The sequence below is a fragment of the Trachypithecus francoisi genome, unplaced genomic scaffold (genome assembly GCF_009764315.1).
Source record: "Trachypithecus francoisi isolate TF-2019V2 unplaced genomic scaffold, Tfra_2.0 Lachesis_group21, whole genome shotgun sequence".
In the NCBI taxonomy this organism is placed as follows: Eukaryota; Metazoa; Chordata; class Mammalia; order Primates; family Cercopithecidae; genus Trachypithecus; species Trachypithecus francoisi.
Window position 1 is genome coordinate 20,221,424 of NW_022681467.1, and position 13,808 is coordinate 20,235,231.

A 13,808-nucleotide genomic window follows, 5' to 3' on the forward strand; every position below is an offset into this window, starting at 1 on the left:
CTTGACAACGGAATCCTCCAAACCCATAAACTGTGTCATCAAGATTGACCAACCAGAGGTCATCGTTCCTCACCACCCTCCTTCATCCTGAGCTGTTTGCTCTTATTGTTCATTTGAGAAAAAAAATTAAAAAGAATGAAAGGAAAGGAAAGACAGCAATCCAAGTCCAGTAACAAGCAGCACAAAAGATTCATTTGTGAAGGGCAAAGATTAACAGGACTAATAGCTCTAGGGGTTGGGGGAAAGTCTGTCTGATTCAGAAAATCAACAGGGAAAAGTTGAGTGTAGACAAATTGCTTGCTCCAAAGGGAATACTATGTGGGAGGGGATGGAAATAACTCCATTCCGGGAGCCTGTTTTACTTTCTGTGGTGTTGTGCCAACAGATGCAAGGACAGCCTTGGTGGCAGAATAATATGCCTGTAATAAAAGCCACTGTCTCCTTTGTCCAGACACTGAATGTTTAGCTTTTGGTTTAGAACCATAGACAGTGAAACCTCAATTTATTGGACTCTTTAATTATTAAGTCTTTATCAAATTGAATTTCATGCTGTACTTTCATCTAAATTGGGAGAACACAGTCTTCTCCAGAAGTCACACAGAAATTTTCTTCAGCTACAACCTGAGTACTAGAGTTACATGAGGATTTTTATTGTCTTCAAAAGGTGACCTTGAGATATCACAAAATCCTCAATGAAACTCTCTAGATTAATGCTTTGGAGAAATGCTTAACAGCTAGGGTAAAAACAAAAAGGGTTTGCTGGGTAATGTTCAGTTTATTTTGATACTCCCATTGATCCAGCCCTCTAGACAATATAGAGGAGATGGTTATTGTTTCTTTCAAGAGTTGTTGCTGTATTTAAAATACTAAATGAGCAGAATTGCATGGAGATAAAAGTAAACAACACATGAAATGAGAATATGGCCAACTGGTTTATTCGGACTAATGAGATTTAGGGAGAAAAGCCTCCACAGGTCCCTCCTCTCCCTTCTCTTTTCTTTTCTTTTTTTTTTTTTTTTCTTAAGACAGCGTCTTACTCTTGTCACCCAGGCTGGAGTGCAGTAACGCTATCAGACCTCACTGCATTCCCAAACTCCTGAGCTCATCTTCCCACCTCATCCTCCCAAGTAGCTAGGATCACAGGCATGTGCCACAGTGCTTGGCTAATATATATATATTTTCATTTGTTTATAGTGATGGGGTCTCATTAGGTTGCCCGGGCTGGTCTCAAATTCCTGGTCTCAAGCGATCCTCCAGGCTCAGCCTCCAAAAACACTGGGATTACAAGCATGAACCACCATGCCCAGCCCAACTCTTTTCATAGTTAGGCTCTTTTCATAGATAAGCAAGAATATCCTACCTGGCATAAACAATACACAGTACATTCTTCTACCCAAGGAAGGGGGAAACATTTTATCTTTGCTGATTCCATTTACAGTTACTGTTCGGCCCTCTATAAAAGTAATCTTCCAACTTTGATGTGAGTTAAAATAACTGGAACTGCTTATTAAACACATAGACCCAATATTTTGAATCAGCAGGTCTGAAGTGAGTCTTGCAAATTGCACTTCTGTGAAAACATTCCAGGTACTTGTGATGCAGTAGGCCCACAGATTACGCTTTGAGACTCCATAACTGCTGACCACATTCCAACAGTGCTGAACTACTATGTGTTAGTCCTAATGTCGTTGACAGTTTAAACATTCAGATAGAAGTTTGAAAAATGCAAGACACATAAACCCTGCCCCATTCTTTCTAACACTAAACTAAGCAATGCGGCAGTGCACAGACACATGCTCACCTGGCCATCAGATCAAGGTCAAGGTCACATAAGTTCCCCACATCCTGCCTGCTGACTGGATTCAATGCTGACTTTACCCCAGACTTCCCTATAGAAACTCTCTGATTGAAAACATACGAGTAAGTTAATTGCACTGGGAGAATGAAAAGGTTTGAGAATTGTCAAGAAAAGCTGAGAACCTATTTTTTCCCCAGTGGCCCTTGCCCCAAAGTTAAAAACATCCTACGAATACCTACATATTTAATAGAAGCAAATGTAAGAAGCCACCGCCATCTGATTTAGAGTATTCCATCTTCCCAGCAGAGAATGGGTTTCCACAATTCACCTTTGCTTTGTATTACAAAGCACAGAGAGCAGATGTTTCCAAGATAAATTGTGAAACTCTGGTCCAGGGAACAACCCCGCATCAGGCTACAAATTAAATTGTACTAAGCCGAATGCAGTGGATTTATTTATTATTTTTTCCTTCAGTTTGCCTTCTTGTCCTGTGAAAGTTGTTCCAACAGCCTTCCCCAGTGAAAAGACTTCAGAAACAGGAGCTGTCTTCAGGAAAGGAAAAGTGAAGTGTTGATATACTGACCCACAGGGCACAAAAGCCCACTGACAGATGGCATGAAAAGAAGGAAAGTGCTGAGAGGATTAAACACAAAAGGATTTTATGAGCAGTAAAGGCGGTAATGAGTCCCTCTGGAAAGAGGCCACAACATACTGATAGGTGCCATTCGATCTGTTAAAGCTCACAAACAGACAATGTGAGAGGTAAACAAAATGCCCAGAACATATTTGGATAAATGGGGAAGATGATCGCCAAACAGCCAAGTGCTCATGCTGCCAGCACATCTCTTGGCCTCTTGAGATTGGGTTTTGAAAGCCTAAGAGGGTTATGCTGATTTCAACATACGCTCTTATCCTTGGGATCTGGAAGGCAATTATAAAGTCATCTTTCATGAGCAGGCTATCCCACAAATGCTACCCGACTGCTATTACGCCTGACAGTTGGGCCAACCTCTGGTTCAAAAATAGCTCATTTGTCAGTTTCTTCTACTCCCTGCTATTGTGAAAGAGTCAGAATTAGAAGGCATTGTGGGGACGCCAGTTGAATCACTTTGAAATTGTGGCATTGGTTTCTCAGGGAGAGAGGGGACTGCAGGCCCCGGGGACCAGGAAAGGCTTGTGGGTTGCACAAGAGGAAATGCCCACTTTGGGAAAGTTGTCTGCGGGATTCCCTGAAATGAGATGCATGTTGCGGCTACGCGAATACTTCTGAGATCTTTCAGAGTCACGGCCCCACTCTTTGTCCTGTTTTGCGGGGCCTCACTCTCCCTTCTCTTGTACTCTATTTAAAGAGTAAACAAAATAGGAATTTGCACCACGGCCCTCGGGAGGAGCACAATAGTCATTGACAAGTACCCAAGGAGTCTTCCCATGGCTCGCAATGAACACGCCATGTGCCTTCAACGATGACTTACGCAATGGTCTCTGAATCACTCCCATAAAGAAAATGCAAACATATTTTTCTTTTAGACTAAGAGTGCCCACCCCAAAAATGCACACAGGTAACCAAACACAGACAGCTACCTTTCTGAGAGATAGGACTTTATATTGAAGCATCATGGCAGCCCCGTAGCAGCAGCAATTTCAAGGGGCTTCAAATCTTTAAAGAACTTCATGGATGGTCTGTGTTTCCTCTTCTAATCTAGATCTATTGAAGGACATTGTAAGTCAAGTTCTGGCTTCTGGGACCTGCTCACTGTGAATCCTTGAAGACTCAACAGATCATAGTCAAGGCAATAGGATGATGAATCAATGATTTATCCATTACGGAAAAACATTCAGCAGAGGTAAGAGGAACCATACAAAAACACATCAGTGTGATTATCATAGGGTCTCAAGATGAATGCACTTTATTGATAAGTTGAATTAGATACAGAAATATGTTCCATCTCCTTCAGGGAATGGCACCAGCTTCCTTTGACATAATTAGGTGTGGAATGGGCTCCCTCCACCTTAAGTATGCTTGATTATGTGTGTATGTATATACACATTTATGAGGTGTGAAAGTTTGTGAACACATAAAATATATTTTGATTACATACAATCTAATACATATTTGTCTATATTTGTTTGAACCATATGAGATATTTTTGGTAGATTTAAAAAAATACTTAAGTTGGGCATTGGCAACTTCACATGGCTCAATCCAATTTTGTATGCATGGTGGTCATTAAGCCACTGTGTTTCCTCTCCAAGCCCAGCTTCTAAACTCTGATTTGGATGCTGAGGTTGGGACCCCGAAGACCATATTTCTGTGTTGCAGCCAGCTCTCTGTTGGGCTGGGCCAGTAAGGAGTGCCAGAGGGAACCTGCAAGATGCGAAGAGGAAGAAAATCTTGCCTCTTTTTGTTGGCTTTCTGTTCCTGTAAGCATCCCACTAGCCTTGCTACTTTACCTGGCACTGGCTTTTGATCCCGACCTCCAAGTGTGGTTTTATGTATTTATTTTTGCTCATACTCCAAGAATGAATCCCATTGCACCTCTTCAGATCCAACCCTGCAGGGTCACTCCTCTAAGGTTCTCATAAAGTCAGGTCCTTCTCAGGTTCCCACAGTCTAAGAAGTAGTAGCTGCTTACAATACCTACTTTTTCTGTAACAAATATTAGTCCTCCAATATCTGCTTAACAAATTTCATATATTAAATTTTCTTTGCTAAAATAACTGGCATAGTATCTGCTTTCTTGACTAGATTACGATCGATATAGTATGTACACATATTTAAAATGTCTATTTTATGTACACATGGTTATATTATACGTATGGAGAAAAATGTAGAGACATAGAGAAACAGAAAAGCTTAAAATGACAATGATGCTCTACACTTTTTTTTTTTTTTTTTTTTTGAGATGGAGTCTCCCTCTCTCACCCAGGCTGGAGTGCAGTGGCATCATCTAGGCTCACTGCAACTTCCGCCTCCGGGGTTCAAGTGATTCTTCTGCCTCAGCCTCCCGAGTAGCTGGGATTACGGGTGTGCGCCACCATGCCTAGCTAATTTTTGTATTGTTTCTTAGTAGAGATGAGGTTTCACCATGTTGGCCAGGCTGGTCTCAAACTCCTGGCCTCAAGTGATCTACCTGCCTCAGCCTCCCAGATTGCTGGGAGTACAGGCGTGAGTCGCCACACCTGGCCTACACATTTTAATATATTCAGACAATACTGGCTGTTAAAACTGTGTATTTTACTAAAGGTCAACCTCCCCCAAGCCCATTGAAAATGTACCCAAGTGGCAAGAAAACTATGAGTTGCCTTTATACTAGCTCAGTTTAAATATCATTAGGCTGCCACCCAGCCAAACTAGAAAGATGATGATAAATAGTGAAACATAATCAGTTCATTTTTTTTCCTATGGGTCATTAGAAAAAGCAGATTAGATAGCTGATTTATTCAGATATTTCAACCATATTTTTTTTTAAAACATGGGCTTTTTTGACACATGGACTTTTTAAGTTACTCACCCTAAATAATAGGGCTGTTACTTTCAGCATGATGTTCACTTGCCCTTCACAAGCTTGGGCTCTGCTGGGAATATGCCCTACCTCAGGTCACATGGAAAATAGAGGTTGACTCTAACACAGTTGTCCACACTGGCTGTCACTCTTTGTGACTCTTACCAAAGGCCTCTGATTTCCACAACACGGGGAGGCCTTTGGTGTGGTCAACCTTTCTATTCCTAATTTTAACACACAGACCACTCAATAGGAAAGAGGGTTTTTTTAAAGGGTCCAAGATAAGCACATGGTTTCCACTCAGCAGCTATCCTGACCTCAGATCTATTTCAAGAAAATATTTCATACTACACGTATCACATTAAGAAGAAAGACCATTTTCTAATCAAGACATTTCCCTTTTCCTCTTAAGGACATTCACACATGCACCATAAGCATGATGTTTCATATCATATATGCACTGAATGTGCAACTGATTCTCCTTCAGTAACTAAGGTTTGTGCATACTGTCAAGTACACAAGTAGACACACACACAACACACACTACACTCTTCCAAACATACAAACCAATTTTAAAGTATTAAATAAGCTCAAGGGTTTTTTTTGAAAAAATCTAACATATACAAAATCATCCAACACCAAAATCATTTATTAATAATGGGTATCATCCACAGTATACAAATAACTGAACAAATTGGGTTTCTCATCTCCCTCAACTCTGCACTGAGCTAAACAGTCTGTCCAGCATATAAAGGCAGATCCAAGATTAGAGTCTAAGCCCTGAGGACATCTCAGTCATAACAGATATCTTTAGCCCACCCCAGAGGGCAACTGGAGCTTCCTCAGTTCTCAAACATGCAACAGTATGTGCATCTTTCTGCCTGAGGGTGCAATAAGGGATAAGTGGGAGTCAAATATTCTAGCTTCTTTGCCCCTGGGTTGAACAATTCAGAGGTCCCTAGCAGGAGTGAACCCCATTGCCCAGCATTGTAACTCACTGATAAACGCTCGCTTTATTGGCTTTCTTGTCTTACTTCCCTACACTCATCCTTCCTGGCATCACCTCCCAAATAAATATTTGAACTCAAATTCTTGTCTCAAGGGCTACTTATGGGAAACCCAAACTGAGATAGCCATTTAACCTCTGAGGATCATCCCTCTTCCAAGAACTGCATGTCTCATGTTAAACGTTTCTCTTGAGGCTGGTACACAGCAAAATCCTGAAGACCCCTTCCTCTTTCCTGAGAAGATGGTTTCTGGATTCCCTCATCGTCACCTCACTTTTGGTGGGACATTTGTTTTCTAGTTTGCTCTTCGCCTTAAAAAATAGGGGATGGTAACCTGTGCAAGAATGTTTGCTTTCCTGCTGTACTGAGAACCAAATGTAAGAACTGCAGCTCCAGCCCAAGGTAAATGCCTATGTGTGATGGACAGAAACTCAATACCATCTCTCTCACAAAATAAACAAAGTACTCAACAAAAACCCATGTGATGTGCACAAACTACTCAAGTTACTGCAGGCATTAACCAGGCTCTAACATATCTTCTTTATCTCCAAATTGTGAAATAAAATAATACAGTTAGAGTTCAGGTAGTTTCAATATGTTCACTATACTATGTAACAAGGCTCATTAAACTACTTTATAAGGAGTGACAGTGGGCACTCATAATCTCAATCTGATGGCCTCTATCTCATGTTACTATTCAGATATATTTCCTAGAAGAGCTACAGACTTAAAGTGTCATTTTTTGTCACCTCCAAATTTATCAAAGAGTGTCAGGGTCCTCCTGTTCCCTTGGCAGGTGACACTTAACATCTGCTTCCCACAAGTCTGATTTGAAACTCTATCTCCCAGGATCATTCTTATCTGTGTGGCAAAGCTGGTGCTGTGTGCTTAAGAAGGTGAATTTGACAACGTGTTACCCGACTGCAATAAATGAGGACAATAAGATATGCTTTGGGGAGGAGGTTCTCAACATTGAGTGTGCAAGAAAAAGTCCCAGTTACACAAATTTTACCAGACATCAGAGAATCTCAGTGGTTTTTGTTACTTTGAAAATGCTCCATAGGAAATCCTTCACACATCCTGACTTCCAAATACTGCAGAGAACTATGAGAAGAGGGCCAGTTAATTGCATTGCAATCTTGAATCTCACAGAAACCACTCCTATGGCTTTAGACAGAGCTTTGCTTGCCTCTACTCCTCAGTTTCTTTATCTGTAGGGAAACACCACCAATGCTACCTACCTCATAGAAAAGGGAAGACAAATTGTATACAATTTTATTTTTTATAAAACAGAAAAAAAAATGAAAAGAAAGACATCACTGTTTTGGATACAAGAATCCTGTGATGCAGAAATGCCAAATGGCTTAAATAAAACATTGTCAGAGGCCCTTTCCAGAAGAATCAATATTTAAGGGGGAAAAAATGATAAGAAAGGAACAAAGGGAGAGAGGGAGGGAGGGAGGGAAAAAATGCAAAGTAGAATAAGAATGAACATGTGAGTGCATTTTGTTTATGAGAAAGAGAAAAAAGATTGAGGAAAAACTTTTTTAATTTTTTTGGAATTAGGAAATAATTGAAATGTTGAAAAACTCAATGAAATAGAACTGGGATAATGGACATAATGTTGTAGTATATTTAGAAACATGACAAATACTGTGAACAGTATCACATCACACTGTGAAGCTGATACGGTTTGATATTTGCTCATGCTTGTTTAATTTTTCTTGGGAGCCCTGGAATATTTTTAAAATTATGTTATCAGTCAAATCAAAAATATTCATAGATGATATCTTCAAACACATTCGTTTAATTGTAATTGTGTCGTTATATCGATTACTAACGCTAAACAACTGCAAAGGTAACCACTGAGCACTTAGCTTAGTATAAACTGATGACATCATCCCTCTTCTACCACAAGTTTCTCAGCTGTAGCCATAGAATCTGTCTCAAAGTTGAGCTTTCCACCAGGATTGCCCAGGCCCAATTCTGGCCATTGGCTTTTTGAGTACAAGAGGCTCTAGTTCTGGCCAGGCACGGTGGCTCATGCCTGTAATCCCAGCACTTTGGGAGGCCGAGGTGGACGGATCACCAGAGGTCAGGAGTTCGAGCCCAGCCTGGCTTACATGGTGAAACCCCATCTCTACTAAAAATATAAAAATTAGCCAGGCATGGTGGCAGGCGTCTGTAATTCCAGCTACTCAGGAGGCTGAGGCAGGAGAATCGCTTGAACCCTAGAGGCGAAGGTTGCGGTGAGCCGAGATCATGCTATTGCACGCCAGCTTGGGGGAAAAGAATGAGACTTTGTCTCCAAAAAAAAAAAAAAAAAGGGCTCTAGTTCAGCGGTAAGTATCACCAGTCTACTGCATGCCTGTTACTTTTCTCCAAGTACCGGCCACTGTTTCAATTCCAGTGGTGCTGTGGTCAGGATCTCAGCTTCAGCTCTCTTTCAGAAAACTTGAAACCAGCTTAAAACTCAGTCCTCACAGCTGGTTCTTCATGACCTGACACCGGGTCCTTTGGTTGAGGACAGGATTTCTTCTAGACCCTACTTCTGGCTGAAAAAAATGGGCTTCATGCTCTGTTCTCATTTCTGTTTCATCCCTCCCTCTACCGTTGGCTCTAACTGCTGCCCTTTTATCAAAACAATTGCGTGTCCATTGCTGCCTCAATTTCCCCATCACATTCCTCACTGCTGCACATTTATCTGGAATATTGGACCCAGTCATATTGTTTTACAATTAGGAAAAAAAATGAAAAAGAAAGAAATCACTGTTTGGGGCGCAAGGAGCCTGTGATGCAGAAAAGGCCTCTCAGTGCTGAACTCGACGATATACTAGGCACCAAAATAGCCAAATTCCTATCAGGAACTTTAGCAATGCTTTGTAGAGCTACTGGACTTCAAGTTCCTAATCTAGGCACAGCAAGATTAAGGCCAGATCTGTGCTCCAGTGTCTTCAAACATTCAGTGACTAAAGATGGAGCCCAGAGTATAGGAGCCAGCATCCTGAGTGGGATTAGCATAAGCCTTTGGGTACAGCCATAGACGTGAGTTCTCATGTCAATGTCTTTTAACATATGTTCTGTGATGTTAAAAAAAAAAAAAAAACCCTGAGAACAATTCCACTACCCAATTGGCAAACCTTAAAATTTAAAGTCAAGCAACAGGGAAAAAAAGCATCTGCTCCCTGTGCTTTCCCACCCAGACATTAAAGACATTTCTTGAGCTAGTCCTGGAACCAAAGCCTGTTTACATGATCAAGCCCCACCCCAGCACTTCAATATCCATAAAACTCCAGTGGCATCCAGCTTGTACTAAAAGCATTTCCCCTTTTCTGTCTATCTGGACATTTACATTTGAGGGCCAGCCTTCAAATACCCAACCAGCCACCACATGTGACAATCTGACTGGATCCTCTGAAATAATTTGACAGGCTATCAATAAGTATATTAAAAAAACAAAACAAAGCAAAAACTTGACTTCAGCCAAATATCTTAGGGTAATTCAAGTTAAAAAAATAAACTAATGTATTTATTACAAAGTTTGTATACATTTTTAAATAATGATGTGATTCTCCATAAGAGAATAAGATGGAGCTCTCTTCCTTGAAGAGCATTTCACAAGATTATTCCCTCATGAAACATACTTTATGGAACTCCTTGTGAGCCAATAGCATGTCTTTTGTCATTGAACTATTCCATTTGCACAGTTCTAGCCATGAATAAAAACTACATTGGAATGGAATCACACGGAATAGGATGGAGTGAAGTGGGGTGGAGGGGAGTGGAATGGTATGGAATCAAATCAAATTGAATGAAATGGAGTAGAATGCCTAAGAATACTGGCAGCTTGCCAGAAGAATACAATAAAACCCCAATTGTACTCTAGTTTTAACTTCCAAACTGAATAGTACACATAATTATACCTGTCCCCCATCCTCACTATCCAACCATGGACTCTTAGAGAACAGCCTTGATTCTTGGATTCTGGCAAGTGGATCTATTTCCAGGGCACTAGAAATAGATTGCCTCAGACCTACTGTCCTGAGATGTGGCAGGGTCATGGGTAAGAGCTTAGGCCATAGCCTCGCTGACTGAGTGGATCCATGTCTGGTAAACTGATGCACTAATGTGAGAAGATATCCAACATCTGCACTAATGTGTGCTAGACACTCCATAGGTGGATATTGCTAGAAGCAGGGAAATCTTCAGAGATCCGCTTCCATAGAAACATGGACATCTAGACCTGCTTTGTCCCCACCTCTCCAGATTTGTCTCAGTCTCCTCTGAGTATTGAAATACTGTGCCATTCTTCTCTGAACCACTAAAGCCTGACCATAGATTCAGCAAATACTCTTTCTTTGGAGCCGTTGCTGATCCTCTAGTCTGCTTCATCTTTGGATTCCTACTATTTTGTTTTCACAGAGACTGCACCGGCAGGCCCTGATTAAGCTCAACTTCTAGAAATCTTTTATTTGACACCCATATCTAGTTTCAGCTAGTCCCCTAACTTGTCCAGGGCTAAGTCCACCTGTTCCTTCCAAACCATTTCTACCTTATCAAAGGAGCTTGTGCCTGCTTATTTTGGAAGGCAGAAAGGGAGGAAAAGAGGCAAATATTTCTCATCCAATAAAGCTCTTCACTAAAGTGAAGTCTCCCTAAGCTTTTACCCATGACCCTGCCACATCTCAGGACAGTAGATCTGAGCCAATCTATTTCCAGTGCCCTGGATATTGACCCACTTGCCATAATCCAAGAATCAAGGCTGTTCTGTAAGAGTCCATGGTTGGATCTAGCTGCATATTCTAAGTTTTAAGATGTCTTTTTTTAGCAGTTCTTTCTTACTTGTTAAAATAACAACAACAACAACAACAGTACCTGACATACACCTGGTTACCCTAAGTCCACAATTTTAGTAAACGAAACATTCTCTAGCCCCCATTTCTGAGTCCTAGGGTTGGTTGGTGCCTCCAACACCATCTCCTAGTGTTTCTAGGAATTACAGTTCTACAACAAACTCCAGCCTCTGTGGATAGTAGACCTATCACCTTTCCATTTTCTGGTTTCTGTCCACCTTCTGAGGCCCCAGCCTTTGCCTACTGCCAGTTGCCCCTGATTCTCTTTTTTTTTTTTTTTTTGAGACGGAGTCTCGCTCTGTCACCCAGGCTGGAGTACAGTGGCCAGATCTCAGCTCACTGCAAGCTCCGCCTCCCGGGTTCACGCCATTCTCCTGCCTCAGCCTCCTGAGTAGCTGGGACTACAGGCGCCACCACCTCGCCCGGCTAGTTTTTTGTATTTTTAGTAGAGACGGGGTTTCACCGTGTTAGCCAGGATGGTCTCGATCTCCTGACCTCGTGATCCGCCCGTCTCGGCCTCCCAAAGTGCTGGGATTACAGGCTTGAGCCACCGCGCCCGGCCATGGGATCCCCTGATTCTCACTGACTTTCTTCCTCATCTTATAGAACGTCCCCAGACAGCCTCCCATGGTGGCTGCTCAGACTAAATCCAAGCCTTGGCCTATTCCACTTTTGATTGAGCCCTGCTTTTCCCACATCTGACTCCAATTTGTGCATGTGTGCAGCAAAGCAGGTCAGTTTTGAAAGGGAAGACAGTTAAGGCCAGATTCCAGATAACCTAGCTTTTATTCGATATTTGCATGATTTCTAAAGTGGTCAGTTCTTCAAAGTCAGAGACACACCTACCAACCATCCAACAGATTCCAACTCTGGGGAATTTTGCTTCACAAGAAGAAAGACTTTTCAGGGGAATGATTTATGTTCACACGGCCTGAGTACTCTCTGTTGAGGTCTGAATTTCCAGGGTGAAATATATCTCTTGGCTGCTTAGAAGTCTCCATGTCTCTAACTGTGCTCCTAGCTTGGAAGCTGTTGGGGCGCTTGGACCCGCAGAGAATTGCTAATGCGTGATGCTTCCATGGGAAGTACTATTTCAATAGCAGAAGGCCAACACATCTGATGGGCAGACTGCCCACTGGGCCATCTTGTCTGCCAACACTCCCACATTTAGTAAGGTTCTTTTGTGAGATAAAGAGGTTGGACACCTGGATCCTTCCAAAAACAAAACAAAATTAAAGCTGCAATTACCTGTCTGCCCTGCGCAAGGCAATCTACCCTGCTGTCCTTTTGGTTTTACTGGTGACAAGCAGATGTCACCCAGAGCAATTTGGAAACCTGAGCAAACAGAATTCAGATAAGGTTCAAAAGAAGAACTTAATCCAAAAGTACAACCTACCTGCCAGACAGTGAATATAGGAGCTAATAGGCAGGGAACTGGAAACAAGCAAAGAGATTCATTATACTGACTCTCCTGGGCCCCAACCCTCCAACACTCTTTCTTCTGCTAGCTGAGGCTGCCTCCTCCTGAGCTGCCAGTCTTGCTCCAGATTCTGTAGGCTTCATAGGAATATAAAGTACTCTATAAAACTCTTGAAATTAAATTTTAGGTAAAATTTGTTGTTTCAGGTTTAACAATTGATCTTCCACTTGGACCCCACAATCGAGACATCATCTTGGGTCCCTGTTGAGGCCCATGCTGAATTTCCAGGACATGGAGATCTGAAGCCAACCCCCATTCTGTGGAGAACTCTCTTAAAGAAGTATTGCTGCGTTCATTGATGTGAGAAGATACTTTGCATGCATGAAGTGCCATATAATGACCTTCCTTCATGTATATTTTGACTCTTCACTGAGTATAGTCATAGAACACCTTACAATATGCCTGGGTGATGATCCCCGTTACTGGATCTGGGTCTGTTCCCAAATGTCTCTCTAATTCCTGGTTCTATCTTCTCCCAGATTGCTCCTTTTAGTTTCAACAACACTGGGAGTTTCTATCTTCCCGAGAAAGCTACAATATTTCATTCTGCCTTGCATTCCAATGAGTTGTTTACAAAGCTACCTTGTCCACTCTTTTCATAAGATCCTTGAAGAACAAGACAAAATTGTATTCTTCATTACAATTCCTACGGTGTTTTAAAAGTGATTTTTTTGTACATGGTAGATGCCTAATAAGAGATTGTTGAGTAAATAAATTAATGAAAATGTAAATCAGAAACACTCATCTCAATCAAAAAGAGGTGGCTGTGGCTTTTGATATAATAAAGAAAATTACAAAACATGGAGCAGATAGCATATATGTTCAATAGCGTATGAGTCCATCAATATCTGCTCAATTAAACAAAGGAATGCAGGTCATCCACAATGGCCTGGAACCATAGCTGGTTTTCTAAAGGATCATAGTGAGTTCAAACAGGCTTTATAAAAAAAAGAGAAAGATAAGGGTTAACTTGAAAAGAAATAGATTTCAGTTCAAAAAATATAAAATTCAAGAGTGAGGTGGCTCTGATAATGATTTCACTGTAGCACTTGGCCGCACCTTACATGTGAGACTGATAATCTATACCAGAAAAAGTAAAAATGACTAACAGTGCCAGGTACTGTTGTGAGTGATTTACACAGAATAACTGATTTTACCCTTACAAAC

At 41.4% G+C, this 13,808-nt stretch overlaps 1 long non-coding RNA gene across 1 annotated transcript in view; it reads right to left on the minus strand.

Moving 5' to 3' along the window:
- LOC117068479 overlaps positions 1-12,705 on the minus strand; it is a 150,575-nt gene extending 137,870 nt beyond the window's left edge. The window contains exon 1 of the long non-coding RNA XR_004431150.1: positions 12,558-12,705. This is a non-coding gene — a long non-coding RNA (uncharacterized LOC117068479). The remainder of the gene's footprint in view (positions 1-12,557) is intronic.
- Between the last annotated feature and the right edge of the window lie 1,103 nt (positions 12,706-13,808).